This window comes from Myotis yumanensis, unplaced genomic scaffold, assembly GCF_028538775.1.
Source record: "Myotis yumanensis isolate MYYU_CA2020_CCGP unplaced genomic scaffold, mMyoYum1.0.hap1 SCAF_10, whole genome shotgun sequence".
In the NCBI taxonomy this organism is placed as follows: Eukaryota; Metazoa; Chordata; class Mammalia; order Chiroptera; family Vespertilionidae; genus Myotis; species Myotis yumanensis.
In genome coordinates this window covers 59,075,806-59,091,147 of record NW_027223761.1, presented here as the reverse complement: position 1 = coordinate 59,091,147, position 15,342 = coordinate 59,075,806, and the positions used below count along the sequence as shown (strand labels likewise).

The 15,342-nt window shown below is 41.6% G+C and overlaps 1 protein-coding gene and 1 pseudogene across 2 annotated transcripts in view; both read left to right on the top strand.

Moving 5' to 3' along the window:
* Positions 1-15,342, top strand: part of FAT3 (FAT atypical cadherin 3) — a 524,011-nt gene that overhangs the window by 348,342 nt on the left and 160,327 nt on the right. The gene's annotated exons all lie outside the window — the stretch shown is intronic.
* Positions 1,194-9,239, top strand: LOC139017632 (translation initiation factor eIF2 assembly protein pseudogene; annotated as a pseudogene).

Genomic DNA, 15,342 nt, shown 5'->3' with positions numbered 1-15,342 from the left:
TATTATCTGTCTATATGGTACTTAGCATCCTATTGAACTCGATAAATATGCAATGGTGATCATATTATTGCTCAGAACTCACTTAGCACTTTTGCATCTTTTGGGTGTCATGGTGTGTTGCCTATAAGGTGCAGGGAATTTTAATTTAATGCACATTCTGGGTCTTAGAGCTTGGAAGTGTAATGACCCATGTAAGATAATCCTCCACTCTAGCGGGACATTTTTGGAGCAAAGCCATGGGGTTGACCAATAATTCATTAAAAAGCAGAGAAACTTTACTTCCCACACTAAAATTCAGGAGCTCAGTGTACCGGCTTTTCCAACCTCTGTCCTCTAAGCCATCCACATCATAATCCCCAACACACAAAAAAAGAGAAATAGAGAAAAATTGAGTAGGTCTATGGTAATTAAATAGTTCTGACCTACCTCAATCGAACTGTGTCTGTCCATGGTAGAGGTTGAAATAGAAATGGAACAGGCCTGGAACAAGATCGTGTGTGTGTGTGTGTGTGTGTGTGTGTGTGTGTGTGTGTGTGTTTAAGTCAGGAAAACCAAATTTGTCCCTCAGCCTAATTCGGCTATCAGTAGACTTTGGAATATCTGTCAGTTTGCATATATATAGTATATTTCTCTTATGAAACTTACTTTTCCTTTTGGCTGAATACAAACTATCCACAGAGAGTTTTGATGCCCATAATGTTCTTGATACCTGCCACAGTACCTGGCATCTAATAGGCACTCTAGAAATATTTAGCTGAATGAATGAATGAGTGATTCATGAAGGAAAATTCCCAGCTGTTCTAAAAATCAGAGTCTTGGTGATTTTATTGCTTTTTTTAAAAGAGAAAAGTGTTGGGGTTACCTGACAAAATCCTTAACTTTTCCTTGTATCTCATTTGGGATTACAGGGCAATGAGCTAAAAATCTAATTTATCAATAATGTAATAAAATGCTATGGGAATAATTTGATATTAAATCTATGTAAATAGTTATTTGTGAGAATAGTCAAATATTTGGTGTGAGATTTGGTTAACAGACCATAGCTAATACAATCTATTTATATGAAATCCTAATATGCAAGTAAGACGGAATGGCAGAACAACCGAACAATGGGTCACTATGATGTGCGCTGACCACCAGGGGGCATGCATGGAATGTGGCAAGTATCAGCAGCAGGTGGTAGAGTGTGGAACATGGCGGGCATTGGCTGTGGTGGAACAGTGGAGCAGGTGAGCAGGAGCGCCAGACCAAGGCAGGGCACCGGTCGCTGTCATCTGGACAAGCCTCTGGTGGTTACTGAAAATTCTTTGCTCTCATGTGCTGTGGTCCCGCCAGGTGCTCACACCTGCTCCCAGCGCCAGCCCCACTTGCACCCACTGCCAGTGCCTGACACCAGTTCCTATTTCTCAGTGCCATCAGCAGGTGCGAGTGGCGGCTGCTGGCCCCAATCTCCCCTCAGGGTTTCTCCACCTCCCCCTGCTCCTGAGGGGCCATCTGGGCCGGTAGCTGCCTCTCGCACCTGCTGCTGGCGGTGGCCCCACTTGCACCCACTGCTGGCGCCAGAGCCGCCACTCGCATCCGTTGCCGGTGCCCAGCGCCAGTCTTGATCTCTCGGCACCGGTGCAAGTGCCGTCAGTGGGTGCAAGCGGCAGCTGTTGGCCCAAATTGCCCCTGAGGGCCTCTCTACCTCCCCCCTGCTCCTGAGGGGTGATCAGGGCAACAGCAGCCGCTTGCACCCGCTGAAGGCACTGGCCCTGCTTGCACCCAATGCTGGCACTAGTCCCGATTGCTCTGCACTGTCAGCAGGCATGAGCGGGCCAGGGCTGTCAGCACGTGGGAGTGGCTGCGGTGGTGGGAGCGGGGCTGCTGGCAGACGGGACCAGGACTGTGGTGGCAGGGGCCGGGCAGGGGTGTGGAGGATGGGCTGAGACCCACCCCTGTGCCCACCACAGCCTCACGGCCCACAGTTCAAGGTGCATGAATTTATGCAGTGGGCCCCTAGTAAATAAGTAAATACAGATACATATATGCACACACACACATAGATACACTTGCTTACTTCCAACACATAAAACATAGTGATTAGACTCAAGGTTGCTCTTAAACAGTTGGGACACCAGAATAACACAATTAATGCAATAATTAACTGTAGGACAGAATGTAATCACATTATGTGTCCAATTGTGAGACACAATGTGTATGTCCTGTAAGAATTAAGGGCTGGACTTACCAAGGGGGACTTCATGGAAGGTTAGAGACCTGATCTGGCCTTGGATAAGAAGAGGAGCCCTGTAAAATAAGAGGACATGTATGATCCAAGTATGCAGGGATGGATATGGCACCCTTGGGAGACTGACTAGAGTGGCCTAAATGCCAAGGGAAATAGGGTTTGGAGATAAGTGTGGGGGTGGAGAGAATGAGGTAGTAGTTTTGACCATAGGAAATACAGAGCAATGAAAGGTTATTGAGCAGAATGGTGACATGATGGAAGTTGTATATAAAGATAATTTATCGGTATCTAGTGAAAGGGGGCTTTGGAGTAAGAAAGGGACTGAGAGCAGGCCAGCCAGTTAAGAAAGGGCAGATCCAGGTATGAGGGGATTGCTACCCAATTGCACACAAGTGGGGATACCGGTAAGATGAAAGAGACCTGGGGAAATGTGCAAAACTTGGGGACTGAATGAGAGACTCAAGGGAGGCACAAGGGTAGTTATTTCCCACAGTTGTCAGAAGCTAATATTCAGCAGCCGACCTATAAAGACCTCGTAAGTGTGCTTGGCTTCATCTGTGGTTCTTCCTAAATGAAGTGAGGTGCTCATGCAGATTGCTGTCTGTTTAAGTATCCCTTTTTCATACACCATCAGACTATGACCTCAGGATTGGTCTACTCTTGTCTTCTGCAAAAAAGAAGCCCTTTTAGCATATTTTTTGGGGGGTAGATAGGAAGAAAAATGTTTCCTCTTTTTTGTTGTAAATACTAGTATACATGTATTTTAGTTTTACTCATTTCCATAAAGTTCTTGACTCTGCATGTTGCAACCACTCTGGCAACTGCATTGTTTCTCACACAGGTGAGTTTGACTTAGAGTCCACGTATTTTAATTTTCTTCTTCACTGAATGTGTACTTGGGAGGTGACCATGAGGAGGAGGCAGTTCACTCACCAGGGCCTCTTTGTCTGATAAATCCATCATCCCACCTGAATCACAATGGTGTAGAGATGGACTCTAGAGAGATTCTTTAGGGAAAGGAGGGAGGCTTCCATTCTATGACTGTAGTAGCGGTCTAATGTTCTCTAAGAGAATGGAAACCAATGGAACATTCGTAAAGCTGGGAGAAACCCATTGTTACCGGCTGCAAAATGCCTGGGTCTTGGTTCAAGCTGACCAAGGTGTTTTGAATCAAGATTCTGCCACTTATTTGTCGAATGATAATAGAGCAAATTTGTAATCTATGATAGTTTTCAGTATCCTCATCTGTTAAATGGGGAAGATAATAGCACCTCATTAGGTGGTTTTAACTGCTGTGTGGAGAGCATATGCAGAGAGACTAGCAGAATGCTTTGCCAATAGCAATATATCAACTATTGTTAATTTCCTTCTTCAAGGCAAAAACAAGGCATGCTTCATTGTCCCCAATACCTAGCACAGCCCTAGCATAGTCAGTGAATATTTTTCTCAATGGATGCAAAAGCCAAAGGGCATTTTAAGGACTAGGGGAAGCAGCAATATCTATAAATATACCTGTTTGCCTTACACTGGAGGCATCTTTTCAGCACTTCAGCTAACATACATCCTTTGCTGACATGCAAGTGTGTGTATTGCTCTTGTACTTCTGAAGGTCAGCCATTTTATTCCCTCTCACAGGTCTGTCAGGAGGCGCAGATGACTCACCCTCCTACACATCAGGTGGCCAATTATGTTATTAGAAAGTAGAAGTATGTGGAATGGCTTTGTCAGCCACCAGACTGCAGACCTAGGTTTGATACTGCTGTGTTTAAAATGACTGAAAAATGTAAATGATATGATGTATGGACATATATGGAAGAGTTTTTTTTTTTAATATTTTATGGCAGACTTTATTTTTACTCCTATGGTTCAGCTATTACATTGTTCTTAATTTAAAATTGATTTTAGTTCATTTCTACAACCATTCCTTCAGTGCCTAGAACATGCAGGTTCTGTGTTCAGTGTGATAGGGACATTATAATGAAAAGGGTGAACTGGATGATGCCAAAGTATATTCAGCTAGATAACCAAGGTGAATTGTCACAATGGCCACACATTTTTGTAGTTTCTCCCATCAAGCATCAGTCGTATCCAGCAGAAAAAACATGTACAATTTCTGAGCCAGGACCCCCAAAGATATTGCTTCTGTTCCAACTGTGCTTATTAATCCTGAGACTTTGCCCTGTTTTCATGATGGGGTCACTCCTCAGAGGTGAGATGGACCCTCCTACCAAATTTTGGGTTGAATCTCTAGACATGATGCCACACATTCACCAAGAGGTTATGAAGGGTTCATTACTGGAATAATTCACTTTCTGGAGAAAGCAGACTAAACTCTCAAGCTAGTCCGAAAATGGCTTGAGAAAGTAGGGAAAGGAGACTGGCGTGGGGTTGCGTGTGCTTGGGGCTGGGGCTGAAGTGAATGTTCCTGCTGTGGAGCTGCCGCTGATGTGGTTTGCACTTCTTACCAGCATGAAGGTGGGAGTACCTGAGCTTTCTCCTCTACTTGCCCAGATGTGGAGCAAAGAGAGAAGAGCATGTGGTGGGGCCTGAAAGCTGTTAGCAGTCAGAAAAATGGAGTCAGACCCTTTCTTAATCTTTATTGCAAGTGTCTTCATAGCACTTAGCACCTAAAAGTATATTTTTAAAATGTTTACCTATTTTTTATTAATTGCTCTACCCTCTCTACAGATTATAAACTGCATAATGGTTGAGACCAAATCTATATTGTTCTCCATTGAATCTCCAGCCTCTAGATTAGTACCTGACACCCAGTAGGTGCTCAGTAAATATTTGCGTATGAATGAACTTGTACAAGTGAACATTGGTTTCTCTGTATTCAATCCTAATGCTTAGCAAACCCATCAGAGAACAGGTGCACTGAAGGTAAATTGTAATGATCTCAAGTTTGAGTGGCTTGTGCTGCCTCTCCTATAAGTTGAAACCCCAAAAGGAATGGCTGGGGAATGTTAGCCTTTGCATCTTCTCTATGCTTTGAGCTATATCTTTCGTATCAAGTCAGGTTGCCAGAAAACCATGTACATGGATAAGTTACACTGGCTTCCCATGGAAATATTTTTACAGCATTATGTTCTTGATTTTTATTGACATTATTGTACTACACAGTTATGTCCACCTGTCTCTGAATATTTTGTAAAGGTGCTGCTCAGAACAATGTCCTTTAAGTCATTCACTAGGAAAGAAACATGCAGCAGGATCTCCAAGTTTAGAGCTGGGGCTTGGGAAATTTCCTCCTTTATTACATTAGCCATCTATTATAGAGCAACTGTTGTGCTGAACACTAGTTGCTTCCCTTAGCTTAGATTTTCTCATATTGTTATCCCTACCACACTCACACCCCTAGCTCTTGCCATTTTTTCTATATACATATAAAAGTATATATATACGAGGGGCCCAGTGCACAAATTCATGCACCTTGAAAGGAACTACAGGCTGCTAGGCTGTGGTGGGCACAGGGGTAGGGTGGGTCTCAGCCCATCCTCCGCACCCCCACCTGGCCCCTCCCACATGCCCCCCCCCACTGGTCCCCTGTCTGCTGGCAGCCCTGCTCCCACCACCACCACTGCTCCCACATGCTGATGGCACCGGCCCCGCTCACACTAGCTGATGGTGTGGAGCTACTGGGGCCGGGGACAGCAGCGGATATAAATAGGGCCAGTGCCATCAGCTGGTGCAAGCAGCAGCTGCTGCCCAGATCCCCCCGCAGGAGCAGAGGGAAGTGGAGAAGGCCTCAGGGGTGATCCAGGCAAGCAGCAGCAGCTCACACCCGCTGACAGCACATGCCGGCTGCGGGTGTGAGTGGGGCCAGCACTGGCAGTGGATGGGAGCGCTGGCTCCAGTACCAGCAGCAGGTGCAAGCACCAGGTGGGACCACCGGATGGGACCACAGGGCATGGGAGCAAAGAATTTTCAGTAACCACCAGAGGCTCGCCCTGATGACAGTGACCAGCGCCCTGCCTTGGTCTGGTGCTTCTGCTCACCTGCTCTACCATCTCGCCGTGGCCAATGCCCACCATGTTCCTCGTGCACTCCCTGGTGGTCTGCAAACAGCATAGTTCAGTGGTTTGGTTGTTCCACCATTCAATCTATTTTCATATTAGGGTTTTATATAGAGAGATAATTTTAATGATATATGTCTCTACACACACACTTTTTCTGGTAAGTCTCCTCAAGCCTACTTTATTAGTATTAGTAATTAATAAATGGACCTTCCTTTTAAGACACACTGGAAAAAGTCTGAGTGAGATTGAACTTTCATTGTCCTTCCTCTGTTTAAGGGGAATGTGGTGGAAAGCTGAGAGTGATGCTATGAGCTTACTCCATCAGAGGTACAGTGTTATTCACCCTTAAGTCTAGTCTTCCTTAGCACAATAAATATTTGTTACATTATTGTTCCTTGAGTGCTTTTTTTTTAATACCATAGGGGCTTAATTAGTGTTATTTATGACCGGAACTTGTAGAATATAAGGGTCAAGAATTTGAAACACGTCCACTTTCCAGAGATATCCCAGAGGATATCTTTAAAGTCGAATAAGAGGTTGATTTTCATCTATATCCTCTCACTGCTTAACATGGTGCCTACGGCTTAGGCCCTAAAAATTGTTGTGGAATATTTACTGATTGATCTCCAGGAGCACTTTCACATCTTTGAAACTATGGGATTGATTATCTTCTTTTATCTAGGACCCTGATACACTGAAAATGAAACAAGAAGCCACTGCCAATATAGTTGCTTTAACCTATAATTTAAAATGCTTTAAGATATAATCAAATTAACTTTTTCTTTAAGAAATAGGTATACACAAGGTGAGCTACAGAGTTAGTTTCTATAAAGTGAACCTATTCTCCGGCCACTTTTTGCCATACAATTAGAGATATATTTTTATTTAAAACATGTCATGAGGTACTAAACTGTGAAGCATTTAGTGAGAAAGGACTTATAATCTGACAGTATTGTACACTGGGTGAGAGAGTGGTAAAAGCGTTTCCTAATACTTTGAGAAGTCTCAACCCTATCTAGTTTTCCCATTTTCTTCATCTCCGTTTCTAGGTTGATTCAATGCTACAGCTTCTGGAACTTAATTAACTCTTCTGCATCTTATTAATGGCAATTTGAAGTTATTTTATAGCCATCTAAATTCACGTAAAGTTTTTGCATATAAAAATGAATTATTATTAACCTACACCAGGACTTCAAACTCAAAATCTATTGCACAGCTCCTTTAATGCAAATAATATTTGAACTCAGCATTTGCTATCCTCTGAGGATTTATGTGTGATAGTCCTGGATTCTAAATGCCATGGCATATCTTTAGTAACAAGCACACACTGCACATAGTACAATAAGGGTTACCTGAGCAAATGCAGGAAGTATGTTATTACAAGTTAAATGGGATAGTAAAGGGTCTTATCAGCTATTGTTTGAAAAATATGAAGTAAAAAGCTGTGTCCCTTTTGGGGGTGATGCAAATTGGACTTTGGTGATTGCACAACTCTATAAATATACTAAAAAACATTTAAGACTACTTTGGGAATGGGGTTGAAAGAAGAAAACACGAATCCGAGGCAGCAGTCTCCAGAGAAGCTCACGCTACTGATGAGACACAGCCCCGAGCAGTTATAAGAGGATGTACAGGTGCCCCCAGGGCATCCTTAGACCCCACCTTGACCTAGCCTTACAGGATTACCTTTGGGCAGTACAAGCCCATCTAGGAGAGAAGCTGGGTGGAGCCATGTGCTTCTTAAAGTCCCATTCTCAACACTTTGAGAATTCCTCTTCTGGGACCCAAACTCTGTGTGTGAGTGTATGAGTGTACCCTAAAAGTACACCCCATGATTCTCCTCCTCTGCCGCCTTTTCTGTCACTTTCTGCATGCTATATGGACCAGAATAGTCCTTGAGCCACTATAGCTCGGTGGGTGCTTCTGGCACTGGAGAGGTGGGCTTGGAAGGGTGCTGGGAGAAAGAGAGAGGCTGCAGCAGGTGGTGTAAGACCTAGAAGGAGCACGTATTGCACTGCCAGTTCTTTGCGTGGTACACGCCGTGTTCCTAAGCCTTCCCGTCAAGAGTGTCCTTCTTCTACTTCCTCCGAATGTGAAGGATTATTTACTCCAAGAGGGAACTCTGGTGGTCCGAGGAAGAGAAGCTCCTCCAACAGCTTCTCAGCTGGATGGGGATGATGAGGCAGAAGAAAGGCAGTGGTTGGATGAGGAAAACAATCACACATAAGCACCAGAATTTCCTGAGTTCACCACTAGACTCCAAGAAGCTATCAGAGCCCTGGGGGCAGTGTATTTCCTAAGCTTACCTGGAGTACCCCAAGGGATGAGTACTGGATAGCAATGAATCGTTTCCTGAAATCTAAAACACTCAGCAACATATTTCTACTGCTCAGGAGTTCTGCTTCCATCACTTGTGACTTCATTCAGCCAGTTGTCCATTGCACTGATGACTCCTCAGATGCTGGTATGGAATATGAGCTTTGAAAATGGTGTGGATTAATTACTGGGGCCGAGTGCCGATATTTTCTCAAGGAAAACAAGCTTATTGGTATTTCTCAGAGGGACTGCTCACAAGGCTATGATCATATTTATAAACAAAGGGATGAGATTTTCAGATGTATACAAGACTTCTTGAAGAAACACAGTATAAATTCTTAGATGAAGAATTTGTATTGGATATATATAAAGACAGTAGGGGGGAGATGTGGCTAATCAATTTTAATCTGTTGTGTTAAGTAACAGATTCACTGCTGTTTACTTGGGAAGAACTAATATCTGGAAGAAAATTAACAGGTTATTTTAGGGAAGGAGGGGCTCTGGAGCAGGATTCTACAGCTTTCCCTGGCACAAACAGTGAAGTTACAGTTCAACCCAGTCTCTGAGTTATCGACTGCCCCAGGACTTTGTGGGCCTCTCTACACAGGAAGATAGATGCTCACAAACTCATCGATTTTCTTAAACTGAAGAGAAATCAGCAAGAGGATGACTGACTGGGTTGCTAGAGTTCAAGACTGAGTTAAGGAGGAAACCACAGCTACTTCAGGAGGCTGTTTATGGTTCACAACTTCCTATTAACCCAGTTGGACAAGGGTGGGGTGAGCAATGTGGAAATCAATAGTTTTTTATATTCATGTATATTAACCTGGAGGGAAAACAGGGACTTTGCTACTTGTAAAAATAACATAATAAACAGATCTTAAACATTAAAAAACATCAACATTTAATTTTACATTTCAAACAGGTGAACTTTATGGCATCTAAATTACATCTCAGTAAAGCTGATTTTTTTTAAAAAAAAACAACTTTGTCCTGGCCCTAGCTAATTTAGCTCAGTGGATAGAGCATTGGCCTGTGGAATGAAGGGTACATGGTTCAATTCTGGTCAAGGGCACATGCCTGGGTTGCCGGCTTGATCCCCAGTAGGGTGTGTGCAGGAGGCAGCCAATTAATTATTCTCTCTCATCATTGATGTTTCTATCTCTCCTTCCTCTCCCTTCCTCTCTGAAATCAATAAAAATCTATTAAAAAATAAAAAACTGTCCTGGTGAAGGAATGAAAGAATGGTTTAATTTACATGTACTATAAAAAGCATCAATAATCCTAATAAACTTTCAGTTGAAACAAATATTAACTGCACCATTATGATGGTGTAAACATCAACTGCCCAAGAAATTTTTTTAAGTTTTGTCTTGTCTGTAGCTATGGCTCCATTTTATGACATAGAAATGTAGCATCTTTGATGATCCTGCCAATTGTGATGTATTTATTGAGTTCAATTTTGATAGGGACTGCTCCTGGAGAGCTGAAGGTATCCTATATAATAAAAGGCTAATATGCAAATAGACCAAAAGGCAGAACGACCAGTCGCTATGACACACACTGACCACCAGGGGCAGATGCTTAATGCAGGTGCTGCCCCCTGGTGGTCAGTGCACTCTCACAGGGGGAGCACTGCTCAGCCAGAAGACGGGCTCACAGCTGGCGAGTGCAGCGGCGGTGGCGGGAGCCTCTCCCGCCTCCTCAGCAGCACTAAGGACCCCCAAGGTGTCCTGGACTGTGAGAGGGCACAGACCTGGCTGAGGGACACCCCGCCCCCAGTGCATGAATGTTGTGCACCAGGCCTCTAGTAAAATATAAAACACAATTGCATCAGTCACCTATTTCGTGTAACAAAACTTTGTGGCTTAAAGCAACAGACATTTTATTTATCTCACAATGTTGTGGATTGCTGAGTTGCTGTTATCTTCTCTGGCTGGGCTGTTCTTTGCTGGGCTTTTTCAGGAGATTGTGGTCAGCTAGTGAGAAGGTTGGTTGATCTAGGACAGAGTCACTTGTATGTCTGGCAGTGGGCAGGCTGGCATCTGAGGTGCTTTGTTCTCCTCCACTGGCCTCATATTTTCTAACTTGGTTGCATAGTGATCTCAGAGTTTAAAGGGTAGCATGAGCAGAAACCACAAAGCTTATTGAGGCTTAGAATTAGAACTCACACAGTGTCACTTCCACTGCATTTTATTAGTCAAAGCAAGTCAGCAAATGTCTTAGCTTAGGTTACTATAACAGAGTTCCAAAGACTGATTATAAAGTCCAAGATCAGGGTGCCAGCATGGTGGGGGTCTAGTGAGAGCCTTCTTCTGGGTTGAAAATTGTCAACTTCTCATTATATCCTCACACACAAAAAATAGACCCAACTAGCTCTCTGGTCTTTCTTTATAAGGGCACTCATCCCATTTATAAGGGTCCCAGCCCTATGACCTAGTGACCTTCTAGAGGCCCCATCCTTTAATATCATTACATTGGAGATTATATTTCAATTTATGAATTGGAGGGACACACAAACATTCAGTCCAGAACACCAAGCCAGACCTGATTCAAAAGCCAGGGAAATAGAAATAGAATTCTCTTCTTGATACAGGGAGCTACGAATTGCGTGACCATTTTTGCAATTCACCATGATATACTATCTATGTGAATCTGGTTTGGTGTTGTATACCACTTTCATTTTAATTAGAGTAAGTCTCATAATGAAGATGATTTGACCCTAGGTGTTGTTAAATACACAGTCGTAATGTTACATATGTATTAAATTTGGGATTAATTGCCTCATTGGAAGTGGCAGGGATAACAGCAACCATTACCAAAAGTGTTTAAATTTTGTTTTTGAGTTTTGCCACAGATTTATCTAACATAAGTATTTCTTTGTGCTTCTAATTTTTATACCATTAGGTAGAAATCTAATGCCAGAGGATCATGGGGAACCCTTGATGGGATTAAAATTATGCTGTGGTTAGTACACATTGGATTATTGAGTATCAACAACATGATTTATGTTCTAATTCTGGTCATTTGCTAGCTAGAACTTTTCTCACAGCAATGGGAAAAGTTGGGGAGTAGACCAAAATGTTCACATGAATACAACAAGAAATATAACAAAACAAGAGTAGGAAATAACACCCTAAATCCTATTGACTAATGTTAGAAAATAAATTCATAAAATACACACTTGGGTAAGCTACCCATCAAAAGGTAAATCATCAACAGGAAGTGTGAAATTGCCAAATATGATCTTACATCTTTGTTAAAACTATGAGATCATCATTCTCTTGTCAAGTGTCCCTAAGAGAGAAGTCTCCCCCTTTTAAGTGGAGAGCAGAATGCCCAGGTCTAGCTAAAAAAAAACACTCAAGTCTACATTTGACATTATCCTTGTCAGAACCAAAGACCTTTGTTCACAGCCATTAAAAATTTTTACAATCCGACTTTGAAAAACCTCTTCAGGTTCAACCTTGGGTCTCAAACAGAAAAATTCACGCCCCAACTACTTTATCAAAGTGTACTGTTCAGTTTAATTTCCTATCCCTAGGCATCCATTTTCTATAAACACAGCTCCCAATGTGATGGTATCAAAATAAATGCCTGCTTCCAAGTTATCTGATAGAAGAACAAAGGAACTTGTTACTTTAGAGGGTTTTTTTTTTAACTGATTATATAGTTATAGAAGTCTAACATCTTAAAGGGTATCTTAAATGATTCTTTTCTTCTATAATCTGTTACCCTCAGATACAGTAGAGATTTTTTTTTAAATAAAAGTACTAAGGCAATTTCTTAGTAGCATGTAAATTGAGGATTATAAAGAGGATTATTTGGTCTGTTTGCTTTTTTAAAGCAGAAATTTCTGTTCTTTGCTATAATCTTCAGGTTGACACATTAATAGAGAGACTCCTTTCCACCATTTCTGTCCACTGAGTCAAGAGTGGAACAGTGGAGAAAGCCTAGCCAGGGTGCTACACTGGGGAGCCTTTCTATCTCTCCAGTATTGCTCTACAAATAGAGAGTTCATATTTTTTAAATTTCTAAAAATTTCTAATTTAAAATTTTTAATTTTATAATTTTTTTGATTATTCAGACTCCAAAATAACTCTCTCTAGATCTCTAAGGCACTTTACCAAATTTACTAAAATACCAACTCTGAAGTCTGCAGGACTTTACATTGAATGGAATTGTCACAGCCTGTTCTGTGACAATTTCTAGGAAATTCTGGTTCAGGGTTTTTCTTTTTCTTTTCTGTTTCCAGCATTTTAAGTATATTTAATTTTTTAAGAACTAAGAGTCACATTTGGCTTAATGTTCTTATCAATATGCTTATTATCCAGAAATGTATATTTCATAGTCAACAACCACAATTGAGGATGACATTAATTTCCCATATATTCATCATGCATACGAATTTGCTGAGGAAACTTGCAGAGCAACCATATCAACAGCAAATGGTGAATTTTTTGTTACTTGTTAGAAATGCAAATCTTAAGCTGATATGCCCTTTCAGCCATTGATAAAAGAATGATAAAATGCCTAAAATGTGAAATATTTTTAATGACAGAGGATGGAAGACACTCAGATGCCTAAAACATCTTCACACATGATATAATAAAATTTAACGAGTGAATTGCCAGAAGCCAAATTAAGGCTCAGTCTCTCTGATTGAAAATATAAGAATTGTTAAACTCTAAAATAATAGAAAATGACATTCAAAAACAACTAAAGAAATCTAGAATGTCTAAAATCATTCCCTCTCAAATGATTAGCTCGTTTGTTATTCTCTAGCAACTGGGGTATCTATAAGTGGAATATGTCAAGTTGGTAGCAATGGGCAGGCTACCGAAAAGTGAAAACTGTCTAATGAGATATAAAAGAAATAGGATGGGATTACTCAAAAGATCAAATTTATCATCATGTTAAATCTATTCAGAAGTCTAAGTCACTCAGGTTCTTAACTCTCAACAAAATGAACAGGTAAATGCTGCTTCACTAAAATGCTGCTCTTAAGACAAAATGGAAAAAGTGCCATTTCCCTAAAATCTTTAGAAACTATTAAAACCACCTAATGTAAATGAATTTTCATTAAACTTGTAAACAGTTACAAGAAAAAAAATGTTTTGGTGAATTTAACACATTGATTTTTAGCACATTGGCTTTGCATTGTTTATTTTAGCATATTGATCTTTGGCAGTTCTGCTTTCTTCTGATATCTGGTCAGAGAAAGAACAAACTGGATAATCAAAGATTCATTTATAAAAAAAATAAATATCAAGTGCCAAAAGTCGCCGGCTAGGAAATTGGGTATCCAGTGGTTACTGGGACAAACATTGCCCCTAAACTTATGGGAGTTACAGTATACCAAGAGACACAAACATTAAATAAAAGTTACACAACTAGTTATTTAGCTCGAGTCAAAGTAGTGCTTTTTTAAAAAGCCATGATGTAACACGGCTAAAAAAAAAAAAAAAAGAAAGAAGAAGAAGAAGTAGGCATAGTGTGAAATGAGAGCAGGGCATGATAGCTGGAACTTCTATTTTTAATTGGTTTGTAATTAAACATTTTGTAAAACAGGAAGTGCAGTTCCTGCCGGCCAGAACAGATTAGAGGAATAGAGTTGTCATCCCCACAGCAGGTGTTGCAGATGATGTGGTTGCTCTACCGGGGCAGAGGCATGCAGACCAAGGGCAAAGAAGGTCCTGGTGGAGGAGGAGGGCTGGCTTTCTTTAAAGTCTCCAGTGTTCATCTTTGTAGGGGCCCTTCCTGTTGTTTTCACATGCGCTGCAGATTATCTTTGTCCTTAAAGCCACAGTCCCATGCCTTTTTGTCTTTTGTCTCACCTGTAGGCTCCTAGCTTCTCACTGCCTACTGCTGCTGTTCTGTGAGTGCTCTCCAGGACCCCATTAAGGCTGGTCTCCCAGTTCCTTTTCTTCTCCTGATTTTTATTCTTGCTGTTCCCTGTCACCTGCTGTACCTCTCAAGGTGCTAGTAGGCCTTTGAGAGCACATGCTGGCCAGCTGTGGCATCCCAGAATGATTGACACCTCAAATTCATTAGATGTAGCCTGTGAGTCCTTGCCACTATCAGGAAGTGTCTGTCTGTTGCTGCACTGTTCCCAAGCTTTAACTCCATGTAGTCTTGTTTAGAAATCTAAGGATTATCAAAGTTTAGACTTGAGATCACCAATGTTTTATTTTAACCGATACCAGAAGACAAGTTATTCATATCAACAAAAGTTGTAAATATGTAGAATTTGTTTTTTAAAAAGATAAATGAAAGACCAGAGATGAAATTGTGTGCTTAAGATGTATGCAATTTGTAAATAGCTATGTTAAAAACACAACAAAAAACTCTAGTAAAAATCATTAAGAGAGGAAATTTTTTTTTCAATTACAGTTGACATTCAATATTATTTTATACTAGAGGTCCAGTGCATGAAATTTGTGCATGGGTGGGGTCCTAGGCCTGGCCAGCAATCAGGGCCTATTGGGGCTGTCTCAACCAGTCTTGATCAAGGCCAGCTGCCAGACAGGGCCTGCCAAACAGGACTGGGGGAGGGACTGGGGGAGGTTGGCTGTGGGAGCGCACTGACCACCAGGGGGCAGCTCCTGCATTGAGCATCTGCCCCCTGGTGGTCAGTGCGCATCATAGCGACTGGTCGACTGGTTGTTCTGGTCGTTCCAGACATTCAGTCGTAATGGTCGCTTAGCCTTTTATATATATAGATTAGTTCAGGTGTACAGCATAGTGGTTAGACATTTTTATTGAATATGAAAATGT